The sequence below is a fragment of the Lepisosteus platostomus genome, chromosome 11, assembly GCF_059453375.1.
Source record: "Lepisosteus platostomus isolate fLepPlt1 chromosome 11, fLepPlt1.hap1, whole genome shotgun sequence".
In the NCBI taxonomy this organism is placed as follows: Eukaryota; Metazoa; Chordata; class Actinopteri; order Semionotiformes; family Lepisosteidae; genus Lepisosteus; species Lepisosteus platostomus.
Window position 1 is genome coordinate 44,491,254 of NC_142621.1, and position 17,112 is coordinate 44,508,365.

The following is a 17,112-nucleotide window of genomic DNA, read 5'->3' on the forward strand; positions in this document are numbered from 1 at the left end:
TCTCATATCGATAGCCTGAAGTCAGTTGAAATAAACACAATGAAGACTTACAAGTCCAAGATCACCCACACAGAGCAGTCAGCATTGTGCGGGTAATCTTCACCGTGATATTTTTTCCTCTGTTCTAGGTTTTTGCTTTGTGAACAAATTGTTGTTTTTAATTTTCCTTCCAGCCTTCATAGTTACAATACAATATGAAAAGAAGAACTTTCTCCTTGCCTTTATTCCCCATCAAAACTAGTCTATCATGTTGGAATGATCATTGTTGCTAGCTGCTCTGACACAATTCCTGAAATGGACAACCAGTCTTCCTGTTTTACCAAAATACAGTAAATCACAAGGCTCTTCCTGCATGAAGTGCAATAATTGAAATTGGTGGACAGTATGATGACCTTTGGGTGATCTTAAAGAGGCCAGTATGACTATAGTATATACATATGTGCTTTTCGATATGTGTTTGCAGGTGATACAGTGGCTTCTGTTGCAAGAAAAAAATCCCAGCTTTGGTGCCAGGCGGCTACAGACAGGTAAATGAATTGTGGCTGTGTAGATTAAGCAGTCAGCTATAATCAATGATCTTTAGGTCTAGAAAACAATTACAAATGAAGGGTCATCCTATAAAATGGAGAAGTTTTGTTTGATGGCCTTGGTATTAGTAAGTGTGTTAGATATTGGAAGATAAGTCGGACATCTATGCCAGGAACTCACACTGACCAACTTGAATGTAATAGTTCTTCCGTGCTTTTATGTACATCTTCATATTTGTCAGCCAGGGACTGCTGCAAAGTTTTACTGTGCTCCAGTAAAGACAGATGTAAATACATATATGTGTGAATGCATATAAGATGTGAAATATCAAAATACATGCACAAGGCTACTCAGCAACAATCTGGTTATATTAAGACAGATGAGATGGCAGTAGGATCATGGAAAGAAGGTTGGTGGATTTTTGACAAAATGACCTGTAGATTAAAAATGGTGTTTTTCGCCAGCCCGTATTGTGAACATAGCCCCTATGCAACAAAAAACATAATTCAAATGAAAAGGCAGTCCATTTCACCAACAAAAGAGAAAAGCAAAAAATGTGGAATAAAAAAGATCAAATGAAATGTTCACTATCAATGTTTTTTATGTAACAGGAAAATGTGCTTGGAGATTGGAGTTGTGCATACAGTACATTAGACTTAACTCTTAATGCATGCAGATGCACGATATCTTTCTGCTCGGTTTCTCCTCTGCAGATTAAATATGCGATCAATTGACGTTTTTACCCCAAGAGCCAAGTTACAGAGTTTTGCAGTGATTTCCTGAAATTGTGTTTGAATTGTAGACCGGCTTGTGATTATACAGGACAGGCAGTGACTGCAATGCATGGTGCTATTTTTCAAGTAAGGCTTAAGTAAGGGAGTCACAGACTGTGACCTCTCTTGCAAGCAGAGGAAGTTGCCTGGATGTAGTGTGGCCAGCTGAGTCAATGGCAACACAGTACAGGGAGCCTATTTTCAGCTCTGTAGCTTTACTGAGAGCGGGGGCATAAGCACTGGGCTTGGTGCTGTGGTTAAGGGATTTATAGCTCCCTGGCAGACCATGGTTCCATGGAAAAGCTGGCCTCATTGCCCAGACTCAGCGGCTATTTCTTAACCTGTCCTGTCTCAAGATTTTTGGCTTCTCACATTGACATGGTTTTCTCTGAAAGTAAGAAAAAAGAAATCATTAAAAATTACTGCACAATCATTTCATACCATAAAAAATATGGTCTACATTTGTTTCAGATTATTCCTATTAAAAATATATGAGAGGCTTTAAAAACAGAAGAAGTAGGAATACTTCTCAAGTTGTATTTATTTTTGGCTGTTTTAAGGACAGCGTCAAAGCAGTACTCATCATTAAGGTGAACAGGAAGGGGTTGATCACACTTCCTGTCACCATGTAGAGGCAAGAAATTTTTCCAGTTGTGACAGAGATTGTAATCATGTCTCTGTAGGAAGGGGAAATTGGTGGCTACAAATTGATAGAGTTCCATAACGTAAGTTTGAGAGACAGGAAAAAAAACCCTCAATCACCTTGGCAATAAGCACACCTTTAAGACAACATTAATCTCACTTCCCATTTCCACAACTCCTGGGCTTGTTCTACCTAGTGGTGGGTGGAGGGGTGGTTCCAATATCATAGTCCTCAGGGCCAAGCTGTCATCAGATCATAACAAAGATAACAAATGAGAAGAGTCCATTCAGTCTATGAAGCCCATTTGTTAGCTAGTAGTTAACTGATTCAAATATCATATCCAGCTCTTTCTTTAAAAGAATCAGGGTGTCAGTTTCAACAACATCTCTAGGTAGCTTGTTCCACAGTCCCAAAATCCTATCCTATTATCAGTTTTAAATGCACTCTGCTTAGTTTCCATTGTGCTCTCTGTTTCATGTTTCACTCTTGATTAGAAAGAAGTCAGTTAAGTTCACTTCATGTACTTAATGTAAATGCCCTTGAGGATTTTGAATACTTGAAGCAGGTCCTAGTCTTCACAGTTCAGGAAAAGATGAACGAAACCTGAGAATATACTCTTTGACAGAATGTAGCGCCATGTTACCAAGATGGCTTTTTCTTTCAAGAATCAAATCTCCCTAATCAATATTAAATCGATTGCCAGCCAAATATAACCATGGAGGAGTGGTGGATAGGGTTTGTGGTGGTCACCACTAAAGTGGGCTTGGGATCACATCCCAGGTGCCAGGCTGCTCTTGCACCCTGGATCAAAGTACATCACTCAGATTGACCCAATAAATCCTCTGCTGCATATACTGGTGCTCTCCAGTTCACCATTGTAATTGAGAATTTGTTCCTATCTCATTAAGAAATGGATTAAAAAGTACAGGGTTTGCCTGACACTGCTGAAGCGGGTGCGGTATAATTGTCAGTTCTTGTGTTTTTTTCATTTCTCCACCTCAGAAAGACCACAGATGAGGAGACTATTTGGCCCCTTGTGTGCATTCCATCCTATTTTTCTGCTGTCCTATAGGACTGTCTGATTGTCCTGGGAACATACCCCATGCGGTAAGACAAACAGCATCAGAAACCCCTCCCTGCCCGAACAGAAAGGGACAATTCTGAGTGGCCAATCACACCTATCCTACGTGTCTTTGGGAGAAAAATGGATCAAGTGGCTAAAATCAGCATGAACATGGTGAGAACAGGTCCACCAAACTGAAATCAGAACAGGGAACCTCGAGCTGTGAATCAGCAGTGATAACTACCTTGCCACCAAAACAAAAACAGAATTTTATCCTTCATTTACTTGTGTATTTTGCCATGTAAATCACTACAATTATTCAACCCAGTGCTTCTTTAGTCCAAGGTAAATTCTTGAACTTATGAATTGGTACAAATCAGGAAATCTGTACCTACTGTATGTTGTCATACTCATTGGAAAAAGTCACTTAGAAATCAGTTTTCCACTTTTTGTAATCTTTTTTTGTTTGAATGGCTGTTCCAGGTTGGTAATAAGCAAACCATCGCTGACCTTCATCTCTCCTGTCTTCCCATTGGCTTTTTGTCAGTGTAAGAAAGGCTGTGTTGCTTGAAATATAGGCTAGTATAGGTCTACTGTATACTGTATATAGGCTGAGGCAAGTAAAGGATTTTCAGTAATTGCTGAGAGGTTAAAGAGAGTGAAGGTTGATGTGAAATGCTCAGTAAATCAGAAAAAAAACAACAGGGCCTCTTTCCTGTTATGTAAATAATCAAAATCAAAAGGCATGCATGTCCTTTCTGTGCTCTGTTTTGGGTAAATACAAAGCTTATGTCTTCAAGAAAGGGAAGATAGATTGATATCACTGATTCCAGACAATCTCCTATGACAGGTTTTGAAATATATTTAAATATTCAGTGAGTTTTTTAACGAGCCCCAGTTCATCCATCTTCCTACTTAATTTTGAGGAAATGCACTGATAGACCCTGGATGTTTGTGATCTTGCTATTAATCTTTGCAACACATTATGACCTCATTGCAGTGTCCAGAGTGACACAATGCTGACAGAACTGCTTCTTGTGTTTCCTTATATTTGTAGTGCATTACAGTTATTTTCCATGCTGGCCAAAGATGTTGCCTTCAGTCGTTTCATTGACTTCTTTAACTGATTATGCAATATCGTGTGGTTTTCAGCTTAGTGCCGTTAATTACCTCAAATTACTTTCCATGAGTGATGGAGTTGATTCGCAAAGAACATGTTCCAGGGAGAGCTACCCTGCATGTTTTCATCAAAAATGAGAAAAAAGAAAATCGAAGAAACGTAATGTAGACTAATGGGGCATTAAATTATCATTCCACAACATGTACCTCCAATTTGTTTGCAACTGAATTAAGTATTTGTTATTTCAAATGAAAAACACAGTTTAAACAATAAAATAATACAGTAAGAGGTCTGCAAATCATGTTTTGGAAGATTTTTTCTAGGTTACATAAAAAAGCTTCCCTATTGTGTTTGCCCTAAATATTGTTTTCCCAGAGTAAGCAAACATTACAGAAGTTTGACCTGCAACAACATTTTAAAACAGGCTTTGGAGGCAAGAGGCTTAGCTTGGATATGAACCCACATGACCTCAAATCTGCAGGCTTTGGTTCAGACCAACAAACCACTGTGTCCTTCGAAAGCCTAGTCAAGTTTTCACATTTACGTTTCTGGGAAGGGCTTGCAGGCTGCAGTCAATGCAAAGCAGATCTCAATAACTGGCAAAGCAACTGCTCTGTGATCACTGCTGAGCTATAATGTGCACCTCAAACACTGTCTCAGACACCCAGGAAGTTAGTTTTGTGCCACTTCAGCCTTGAAATGTGTCACATGTCTTTGAAAGCGCTTTCTAAAAATCGTCTTAAAAATGTAACAGCGAATGGATTCTGCACTGTGCAACAGACTAAGCACAATTAGGGGTTCGCATTCCTCGTGTTGCTATAAATACCAGGCCGTTTCCTCTGTCTGTGAATCTCATTAGGACAGTGGAAAATCTGCACTGCCTTTGACTGTGAAACCTAGACGCTGTCTCTCAATCAGGGGCTCCTTGCAGGAGGGTGGGGGGCCATTAAATGAACTTCCTGCCCTCCTGGACCAGGTTGCTAGCTGGGAATTTTCTGCAGATGGCTAAAGAATTCACCTGCTGCTGTGGACAAGAGCCATGTGCGTGCAACCTGGGGCTCAGCGTGCTGGGCGGCACCGACAGAATCCCATCTCGTCTTGTCCTGACTTCACTTTTTTTTTCTCTTTCTGCGCAAACACTTCTTATTCTTTTTTTCTTCTTGGATTTATCTCCAAGCCAAATTACATCTCTGTTACAGCCTACATGATTAATCAACTGCTTTGAGGAAGTGCCTTTTTCCATTCCATGACTGTGATTCCAAAAAAACAGAACCAGACGTAAAAGAAATGAGATTCTTGGATAGAAAAGAGTAAAACCATCTTTTCAGTCTCTCTGCCACTGTTTGCATATTCATCTGCTTTATAATAGTATAATCCTAGGTTCTTGTCAATTATAAGGAGGTTTTCGTGTCCCAAGATGTTTTCATAGTATTTTATTAATACGCTTTGAAGGCATATGCGGTGCATGTCAGTACGATCTTAATAGGTAGGTGACATCTTTAAAATAAACAGGAATACTCCCATTGCAGTCCTCACGAAATTCAACACAGGCTTAAATACTCTGGGTTACATTAAGGGCTCTGGCCTTGATTTTATTAGATTGTATGTCTCATATTCACTCATCCCATGGCAAAACTGTTGTGTACATTGGTTTTTCAGTTGAGTCCAGAGTGTCCCCTTTAAACTGCAGTTAATCAGGTTAATCAAGCCTTTAAGGAATATTAAGTGTTTAGACCACCCTGTGTAACATTTGCTATTATTTAGAGTCTGTGTCGATTATATCCCAGGTCTTGTCACGTAGCTACCTGGCTCACAGAGTCTTCTGTTAACTGTGCCCCATTTTCTTTACAAATCTTGTATCCTTTGGTTATGACCTTATGTGAGTTTACAGCCACACACTGTTGTTAAAATCCACATCAAAGTTAAATAAGGCTCAGCAAAAGGATAGTGAAAGCAAGGTAAAGAGTACAGAGATACAGTGAAGAATTATCCAGCCATGGGTGATTTTCCGAAGAGGAATCGTAAAAGATTGGCAGCTAAGGGGATCCAGTTTGTCAGGTACTCACAGGCCTGCAGGGACGACACTGCCAGGGACATCAGATGAGAAGTGACACTCCAGTGGACCTCTTATATTAACATGCCAGCATCTCATTCTCTCTCGATCATGGACGTGGGAACAATTGCTAAAGAACCCAATCTCGAAACAATTGCCAATTTCAAATTAGGTTTGTCTGTAAGAAAATATTGGAGAGACCAAAGATTATAAGGAATAAAAACAAATTAAATGCATGATATAACTATGCTAGAGTTATGAGAACATTAAAAAATATCATGCAAATTCACCATGTTAAATTTTCATAAGAGACTTTATCCTGCCAGAAAATATGGCCTTTTATTTTATCTGCAAAACTAGTACTGGATTTCAACTGTTTATGTAAACTGTTACGGTAAATGAACAACAGTTTATTTTGTATGTGTGTAAAAATATCCTTGGGATATGCTGCCTAGATTATTGAATTTCATACTCCTCCAAATAAATACATGCAGCACGCTCTGAAGAGAATGCAAAAACTGGGATATTTGTGTAGTGTGCAGCTGTAACATTTATTAGCTTTGTGCGTGCATACAAATTCTTCATTTTTAATTCAAATAATACATTTGTGTGCATTACAATATCTTTTAAAAAGCTAAAATGAAAGCAGAGGGTTGCCTGCAAGAAATGTTTTAAAATGTAAAACAATGGGTGTCATAGGTTGGGACAAAGAACTCAAGGAGTAGACAATCTTGTTCCTGCCAGGCCAGTGTATCTGCAGGTTTTAAAGAATAAGAATGTAATGAAGACTGGTAGATGAACAAAAAAGAGCAGTGAATGAAATTAATAAGATTGTGCTAAACAAACATGAAACAAAAAGTCATTTTTTTTTCTTTAACCGTTTTTTTTTCTTTTTTTCTTTTTTTTTTCTTTGATCGGGTCTTAAACAATTTTGTTTCTTTATACTGTATCATGCCCTTTGAAGTAGGGTAAGGGGAAATTTGAAATACAGTTACCCCAGATTATTATTATAGGGTGGGTAGCTTGTGAGAAGATTTAGATATGTTGTTGAAGTTATGTAGGAATAATACCTTTAGTTCTGAAAGATAATAGCAAAGATAACAGAACCACAGCAGAGTTTGACCTTTGACTTCTGTACTCAGTGTTTCACACTTCTTTACTGTGCTGTTGGAGGCCTGTTCTTTGATTAGGAACATAGGAATTCAAGGAGCAAGCATCATTTGCAGTCATAACAAACAAGTTTTGCGCCTGAACTGTTGTAGCAATTTACACACTTGGGTGGCTGGCTGAGGCTGATTGGGTCTGGAATTCCAATACATTACGATGACACAATGCTTGTAAAGCACCACGGAGCATCAGTGTGTGGATTACGCAATGCAAGCATGATTGGCTTTGGCTGGGTATTATCTGTTTCCATTTATTATGAAATGATCATAAAGAGAGCAGCCTATGACAGATCTAAACACCAAAGGAATGCAAGATGACTCTAGCTGAATTGCTGTTTATGGAGTAATCTAATATTTGATAATATGGGGTTGTGAATTGAAGCAGGTCAATGAAAAACTGCTGTCTGGTCAATGTAAGAGACTTTGATCCATTCCAATATCATTACCGCAGAGAAGGGGGGACAAAACAGTTCTTCTCAACAGGTGCAGCATTGAATTACACGAAGAACTGCCCTGTCAAAAACCTGAAACTGAAATCTGACATTAAATACAAAAGTTTAAAATATACTAAATATTTCTAATTGTTGTTAAATGTAGCAGCTTTTACAAATAAATTATATACTGTGCCAGTTCATGTATTATTTTTGAGAGCTATGAAACATTTGTATTGTTCACATACTGTACATTTTATACCTTAAAGTTCTGACTTTTTGGAATAGTTGTTTGTGTAGCTGAAAACAGTGTAAAGACAGTGTAAGGTTGGGGGTATGGTTTCAAGCATATCTACTTTCCATTTGTTGTTAATACTGTAATATGTCAATTAAAGCATCTACCATAGAAAAGATGGGAGAGTGTGAAAACTTGTATTAAAGACTGTAGGCTTCATAATCCTGGAGCCCATAAAGACAAAGATCGTGGAATCTTAGCAATTCATTCAGCCCTGAAATCCCGAGATTAGTCGAGGCGAATTTTTGTGATTATGAGACACACACTCAAACACTTAAAGCTTGGGTTTTATTTTTTTCCCTTGACCCAAGAACAACACAGAATCCTACCACGTCTGTGAGCTGCTAGAGAATGATGACCTGGCCTGGGCAGTGGCGTTTTGGAAGTTTCTCCCGTTTGTTACCACCCACAGTGCCTTGTGAAAGGAAACTTCCTTTTTTCCCCACATGTGCCAACAACAATGACATTACCAATAACCATCATCTACCACAGCTAAAAATACATACATTTTTGTGTGTTTTGTGTTTTCTTAGAAGTAATTGTTTAAGCAAATACTGTGAGCTGTGGATAAATGGCCAGACACTGGTATATTTTAAGGGCCTGACCTTGACCTTGACTGTGGTTTTGGCCTGTAGTGTAGGTGAGTGAAATGCTTGCTGTAGTTTTAAAACCCAAAATAACATACTTATTTACAATGTAAAAAGTTCATTTCTTTCTTATCCGTCTCCCATGCTGTGGACTGCCGCTGCCTTAAATCTTCCTGGATAACAGATAGAAGCATTCAGGGCCTGCGCTACGGGGGGGTGCAATAGGTGCAACTACACCCGGCCCAGATCTAAGGGGGGCCCGTGGCTCACGTCATTAAAATGATGGCTTTTTTGTTTTTAGAAACGACCATGCGTAAAAAAAATGAACGAGAGTTCCTACTTCAGGGGTGGGGAACGCGGTGTATTATCCAGTAGCAATATTAGTCTGGCATATTTTAAAATGAAACACAATGATCTATTGGAAAACACGGCTGTGCGGATGAGTTGCAATTGTTCATTGGCGCGTTCATTCCAATATATGTAGAATTGGATAACACGAGCTGTGCCCCTGCAAGACTGAGCAACAGACAAACTTACATTTAGCTAAGCTACTGTATGTTCGTTAGCGTGCAACATGAAAGCGATCCAGAAATGTAATGCGAGAAACGCATAGAACAGAAAAGACCATTAGAAAACATAAAAAAGGAGGCAGAAAACGCCAGAAGAGTGTACAATTCCTGGCTCAAGGTTCCCCGTGAAGTAGTAGCACATACCACCGAGTGCCAAAGTCAGTCGGCTGAAGATGACTCCCAGGCGAGCAAACTCCTTGACAGTTACAAAGGAGGTTCCAGTAGATGTGATGCTGAAAGTCACAAGCCTTGCTAAAACAATCGAGACATTTGACTATGTAGCGAGTTTGGTAATTTGGAACACTGTGCTAAGCACAATTAACCATGCCGATGTAGTCCTACAATCACCATCTTAACATGAGAGACGCACTTCATGTTGTCACGTCTATGAAAGAGCAGCTGTCAATATATCGACAAACAGGATTCCAGGATACCATTGAGAAGGGAAAGGAACTCGCCCGAAAAATTGACATTTGCCCACCTTCACAGAGCATCGTACAAGACGCAGAAAACAACTTCCAGGTGAGACAACAGTGGATGAGCCTTTGAAAGGAGAAGAAAGGTTTAAAGTGAACTTTTTCAATGGCTTACTGTCATCAGTGAGACAGAAGAACATTTTTCTTTCTTGAGAGAATTCAGCCATCTTTTCGGCATTTTGTTTGACATATAAAATAGAGAAACTTCAACTGAAGCCTGCAACCAACTTGCCTTGTTTTCAGGACATTCATGGCAGAGATTTGGCAAATGAATTAAAGGTCCACCATGTCACAGGAAAGACTGTCAGCTCTGAATTTGCTGACGAAAGCACGAAGAGTCAACCTTTTAAGGCAGGCCCATGTTTTTCACTTTTAAATAACTAGTTACTACGTATCAAGTTCAATATGTTAGCCCGTTTTAATTCTGCTGTCTTGCTGTGTGCACTGGGGGAGGGAGAAGGCTTGGCCCTATATCCTTACCCGAGACCACACCATGCGACTTAATCTGGTCTCAGTTCAGTTAGCATTCTATCCCCAAAGATATCAGAGTCCTCTCTTGTCTTTGTCAACTGTCTTCTTGTTCTTCGTCGTCTTCTTCTTTTTCTTCTTCTCATGTTAAACAGTGGGGGGATGCTGTTCAAATTCCAATGACAATGAGTTCGGCTTGCTGGGGAATTCATGGCTCGGCGACTAACCAGCATCACATTATTCTGAGGACATGTAAAGCTATTGTGAACTAGGGTGTACATCCCACAACAGTCCAAGTGTTCAAAGGCTAACTTAATTAATTCCCCTGCAACAATTTATCCTTAGTATCCTGTCACAGTTGTCATCTAAAAGTTACTTTCATTTGTGCTGTTGTTTGAGGGCAAGAGTCATTACTCTTTGGACGTTTTCAATTTTTCCTTTTCATTTTAATTCTTTCAGGGGAAAAAATGATTGAGGGGTCTTTAAAACAAGATTTCCATTAGTTTCTTATTAAGTCGTTACAGAAGAAAGCCTTTCCTAGAAATATTAGGCTACTTATGAAAAAATAGCATAGCAAGAAAAGCCAAGCAGTTCCACTTTATAAGTTAATTGGCCAGAGAGGAGAGTAATATAGGGAACTACACTTCATGTAAATCTAAAATTATTAGGTTGGTAAGTTACACATGTGTTTAATTAAATGGGTCAGACTAACTGAGGTGAAGTCAGTAAAAGGTCTAGCATATTAGTATCTGAAGTAAATATTTAATATTTCAGGGTAATATTAGAGGATTATTTTGCTTCATCCATTTTTTTTTTGTTTGTGACATCATTGTTTTAAAAAACCAAACAAGAACAAACAACACAACATTTCCTTCTGCCCACAAAACACCTCATCTGTTTCTCAAGCAAGCAGGCCATGATTGGTGCAAGTCTATCAAGCCCACCTTTTGAAGTGGCTTCTCTTACTCTGACTCATGATTAACCTACAGTAGAAACGTACCGAACAAGAAGATATAAAAGAATATAAAGATCAGTAGTGGAATGGGTTGCATGCAGAGGTTAAATTAGAAACGAAAGTTGAGCATTTTAAATCCTGATGACATACATTATAACTCAGCACCATGGTTTGGTGCCATGGGTAATAGATTACATGGCTCGACAACAAATCAGAATAACTTCTTGTTTTCTGTTTCTAATGGTGTGATCAATCTAGTAATTTCAAATCACATGCTTAGAACAGAAAACCTTGTGTTTCTGGCACATGGATCGATATTGTACAACTGAAACATGTTGGTTAACGTATTACAACAATATTCTGGGTGCTCCTACTCGTACAATCGGATAATTGAAGAGTTCTCCTCTAACCTCCTTTTCAGCAAGAAGAATTCAGAATCTCCCTTCAGCCCAAATGTGACTTACAGAGTAAAAATGTCGCTGCAATAACTTACTGTAACAATTTGAAATCTCGATAATAATCAGGATATTTTACAATATTGCAGTAGAATTGACAGTATGTCTATTTAATACCTTTTCTCATCAAGCAATGAAAATGCAGTTCCAATAAAAGCAGTCCAGCTAAAACCAGCACCTCCTGCATATTGGATAACACTTTGGCAGAGGACTAATGGGAGCGCAAACAGACGCTACAGTCTAAGAAATTAGACACATTTTCTGGATTGGTTTGTAGTGTCTTTCTCAACTTTTCTACACCAGACAATCTTTTCCACTTTTCAGGAACAGGCTTGGATTTTCTGGGCATAACTAGTGTGGAAGGGATGCTGTAGGTATGTAAATGAGTGTCTTTAGCTTGGCATTTGCGTGCGAACACAGCCCAAGTGCAGAATGGCTGGAGGGTTTCTGTGTTTTGGTTCTTCTCTGCTCCCTTTCATTTCGCCTCCTCTTCTGAAGCCCTGAGACCCCAGCCTGAATCATTTCGAGCCCGATGTTCTGTTGAATGGACCTTGTTTTGCACCAATTAAGATGTCAGCTCCATTTTTCCCCCAAGCAGCCTGGGCCAGGTAATGAGTGCAGGGCTGTCGTGCGAACGGGTCTTTGTGAATCTCTAGGCATCCGCTGGGCCCGTCACACGTGCGTTTTCCACCACTTTCAGAGCGGACACCAGTGGAACCTTGAGTTTGCGGCCAGATCCGTGCAAATAAGCATTTGTGCTGCACGTTACACTTGCCAAATGTGCTGTTCCCCAGGCTATTACAAGAGAAGTTCAAAGAGGCTGTTTGGAAATGAAGTAGCAATCGCCTTGATTAGGAAAATGGGTCCTTGAGTCATCAGCAGCTGAACAGATACAAGACAGACTGGTTTTTGCAAAACAGCAACCTTTAACTGTGTCCCAGCATTGTTCTGTTCATGGAAAAGTTGGGTTTGGGCAAACCAGTTTAAAGAGACATTTGCGTTCCACATTTTAATTTTAGCTATACTGTGTTTCATGTACAAATGGAACAGATCTTAGATTTTTGCCAGCTATTCTTCTTGACATGAAGAATGAGCTTCTTGACAGAGCCACCCTGACAAATGGTGAGACTGGTAATGGCCCGTTGATGTCTTCTCATTATTACGGAAGTGAATAGGTCAATAGCATCCTTTCCTGCATATTTTCTATTGTATTTCTCTAGACCTGATCAGATTGCCTCAAATGCTCTCATGTCCTCAGTTAAGAGTTAATATGGCTTTGCAGAACCATTGCTCAATAAGACTGGATGGTCTTTCCCATGAGGTCTAATGGTATGTGTTAGCAATCAAGGAAAATGTTGCGTTGCAGGGCATTCCTGCTCAGGGGGGGTAAAGCCCAGTTGTGTGGTCAGACGTGTTTTTCAGTAGTTCAGAAGCTACGTCGCGTGTTCCTTGTTTGTGATTTGTATTTTCTTTTTGTTTTCCTATTTTCCCAAAGGCAGAAATTGCGGCTTTTATATGACGGATGATTTTGCAACATGTCCCATCCGGAACGGAGTAAAAGACTCGAAGCCAATCGGCCCTTGAATTTCCACCACATAACAAAAATGTTTCAATTCCACTAATCTGGAGTATTTAGGCTAAGTAAACTATCACTCTTCAGGATTTCATCTAAAGCCATGGCCCAGTCATGCAGGGTTTTATTCAAACCATTTGTGTGTGCGGTCGGGAGTTGGGGGTGGGGAGGGAAGAAGAGGATCGGATAGCCCTGGGAGAAAGTCTGGGACGCGTAGAGTGAGAGGCCTTGGCAAGCAGAGGCTGAACCACATGCAGCTTGCGTGAGTGTGGCTTTCCTGCAGCCCTGCTCCCCCCCTCCGTCTGCGTCCCCAGCTCCCTGAAGCACCTGCACGCACCAGTGACTGACCCAGCGACCTTTGACCTCCGGGACAGACACAACACAGTCAAGCCAGGCTGTCTGGCAGAGGAGCGCGCACACGAGAGGCGAGAGCCGCCGGGGTGAAAACTCCCGACATCTTCTGCAATAACAGTCAGAAGCGAACGCCTGCGAAGTGTTTCAACAACAACAGTAGTAAAATGATCCTGGAATCTGCACTTGTTTAGTTCAAACACTTTTTGGAACTGTTTTCCTGTTCTATTCTTAACACTTTGTGATACATTTTTGGAATTTTAGGACCAGATCCTGAATAATCACAGAAACCTGAAGAGGGACCTGAAATCCAAAAAAGCAACAGGCTAGTGTCGCACAACACATTTATAAGGAAAAACCTAGGTTTGCATTCACAGAAAGCTGACACTAGCTGGAGCTTTCTTTATTAAATAGCGCACTGTTTGATAAATAAATAGCTAAGGTAAAAGTTATTTTAAAACTTCAGGACATTGCCTGCAGTTGTTTATAGCTATTCTTGCTTCCCTTTTTTAAAAATATCTTCTGGGAGTTTTTGAAATGGTAGATATTTTTAAAATCATTGCATTGACCAGCTCCTTCAGACGAAGAATTCTGTAGGCACAATTTGCATATGATCACAAAGCCACAACATGGTGGTCCCACAGAAAGGACAGTATTTTTTCCTATTGGCTAACAGTGCCATTACCATTCATGACTGGTATCTATACAAACTTCAGTGATTAAATGAGACTTCCTGTTATGAAGGGATGTGCTGTGAGAATGTATTATATAACCTTTGTAAGCCAATTAGTTGAAATACTGTATAAAGACATCCACCCTAATTGCTTCTATAATAGGCCTGTGACTGCATGACTCACCACACTTTTCCATTACCACCTAGCTGAACTACTAGGTGTACTATACCTGACTGCAACGCAATAAAATTAATATTTTAGGTGTGTAATACTTTTTTCCTTTAATGTGAATCATATAGTACCCCTTTATGTTTATTGCATACATACGTTTATGTAGTTACAAATATGAGATTGCACAAGTGCAATTTTTTACTGGTCATAACTTGTAATAATAAGAATATTATTTTTCTGTATGAGTGCATTAAGCTTTTTGTATATTGTACATATTGTAAATCCATTAACTGAAAGATGTCTATGTTAAGGAACCCTGGTTATGCAGCAGTGTGTCGTAATGTGAGTGGGATTAGATCCCGGATTAGATCATTGCATTTAAATATTTATTCAATTTAGCCATTTCATTCTTTCCATTCTTTCCTGTCATTGACGGAATGGCTGTTATTGTAAAGTGACTTTGTTTAATTGCTTTCCTACAACTTAATAAGCATCATCTTATAAGATTATAGTACCATCAGCTATAATATAATAGAAGCACTTGTAAGGTCAAAGCTCTGTTTTCACATAGGGTGCACTGACCTCTATCCATTACAGCCTTATTTATCCATTACAATCTTGATCATGTCCAGACATGTTAGACGGAAGTTAGCCCCATGGAGAGCGGTCGAGTCACTAGTCCTTGTTGGTTTGGAATGTGCTTTTCCTTTCGTAAATGGCACAAGTTTCCCATTGGGTTCCATGTCGGAGCAGATCTTGACCGGAAAGCTTCACTCACCTGGCTGACACAGCCTGTCTCTCGGTTTGTCCTGTAAATTGAATTTAATAAAAAGTTTCTTCATCATGCTATGTAATAACTTGTATAAATCTGTCTCCTTTTTTTTCTGCACGTTAATGATTTATACTGATTGGAGTTTAAAATATTCCCATGTGTGGCCTCCATAAATCTGTCGGGTCCAGTTACTTCGCGCTCTCCCAAGTCGCTTTGAACTTTTGAACGTTGCCTGACCGAGAGAGGAAACTGCCATATGGTGTAATTTCCTCCTTGGGGCATCTGCTCTAACTGTCATTACAAAGGCACTGCCAATTTTCCTCCAGATTCCTGCTGCCTCCATTCTCCGTACTGAAACCGCTGTTTTTTCAGCACCTGACACGCCAGACCACGAAATGCAGTCACACAACACTGTAATCTGAGAAACAAGGGATGAGAGAAGAGCTGCAGGCTTCACGAAGGGAACAGAAACAGAGAGGCAGAGAGGGTCAGGGAGTGAGAGAAGGGTGACTGAATTCCACCATGAGAGAACGACATTGTTTCAGCATTGCCCGTCATCAATCCGTGCCACCTTTCCACTGCAAAGGCGTGTGTAGTTAAGTCCTTCACGTGTCAGATTGCTATCATAGAGGGCCACCTTATACCACAGGTCAGCCAAAACATGGCACTAGCCAGTCATTCTGCCATGACAAACACAGGACTCATCTGAAGCACCGCACTGCTGCACATTGACATTGTTGGCATGATTAGCAAACCAAAAGGCAACACGTCTCTGTCCTGATTCTTATTTTTCTGAGCCCCTTCCTAGAATATTTGCCTTCCTACTATAGAGAAGACTTTTTCCAAGATACGTTTTTGTGTTTTGTGTGAGAGACAGTGAGAAATACATGGACCCAACCCCAGTCCCTTTGTACATTATCAAATTGCATTCAAACTTTTTATATTTATACTTTTGTTGCAAGTAACATGAATCCAATAACAATTTATTTATATGCAGATTTGTTGTTTTAAAAGCACCAACACCTACTGCTTTCAGAAATGAAATTCAGTAAGGTGTATATATACCTGTATAGACATGTTTGGTGAACTGTGTTGTACTGTTCTGTACCTATGGGTAATGGCTTAATTCTGCAGAAATTGCTGAGACTTTATTTTGTAAGAAAGACTCTGCTTCCCCCTTTTGGTAATATAGTGCAAGTTCTTCAGATAAAAAGGTATATATAGAAATGCTGTAAAAATGAGTTTTGTCTTCTACTGTATATACTCTCAGAAAGTAATGTTATTGGGCAGTATACCCAAAGGTCACATCTGCACTGAATTCATAAATCTACAAATATGTTACTATAATACATATCTGATGCAGTTATATAACCACTAAAAGAAATTTCATTTTAAGAAAACCAGAAGTGAAATTCTTTGAAAAATAGACATTTTAAGTACTCCTATACCTTCTCATGCATGCATGGTTAACTTACAGTACTTACATACTATTGGCTGATATGGTAAAGTTCTGAATTCTGCAGTGTTAAGTAGTCTTCACAAGAAGACAGGGGTTTTCAGGGTAGCACTGCTTTCTTTCCAGAAATGAAGTAAGAAGAAAAAGCAAGTTTTTTCTCCAGTAAGACATCCTGACATAAGTATAGTAATAATAGAACATGCACGAGGCACTACCCAGACATAACACTAGAGGGCACACAATTCAAGTGTATGACAGAAGCCAGCAAATGTGCACATAATACCCTTTACAACTACAGCGAAGTCATTTGGTGACTGACTACACCTGTGTCTGTAAACCTAAAGATGGCTAACAAGCTGGTAAAAACTGATCTCTAAAACCTGAGCACAGTACTCAAGGTTTGCATATCATGACTTCATTATTATAGATTGGATAAGTATGTTGTTCTGTGCCCTTTTATCTCATCCAGGCTTTTTTCTTCTCCAAGCTGAAATATTTAATACTTTGTGGTGAATTTCCACAATTTTATCTTA

General features: G+C 39.5%; 1 long non-coding RNA gene across 1 annotated transcript in view; it reads left to right on the forward strand.

Moving 5' to 3' along the window:
* The window catches only part of LOC148652782 (uncharacterized), a 66,465-nt gene extending 51,257 nt beyond the window's left edge, over window positions 1–15,208 (forward strand). The window contains exon 3 of the long non-coding RNA XR_015925417.1: window positions 13,078–15,208. This is a non-coding gene — a long non-coding RNA (uncharacterized LOC148652782). The remainder of the gene's footprint in view (window positions 1–13,077) is intronic.
* Window positions 15,209–17,112: the final 1,904 nt, after the last annotated feature.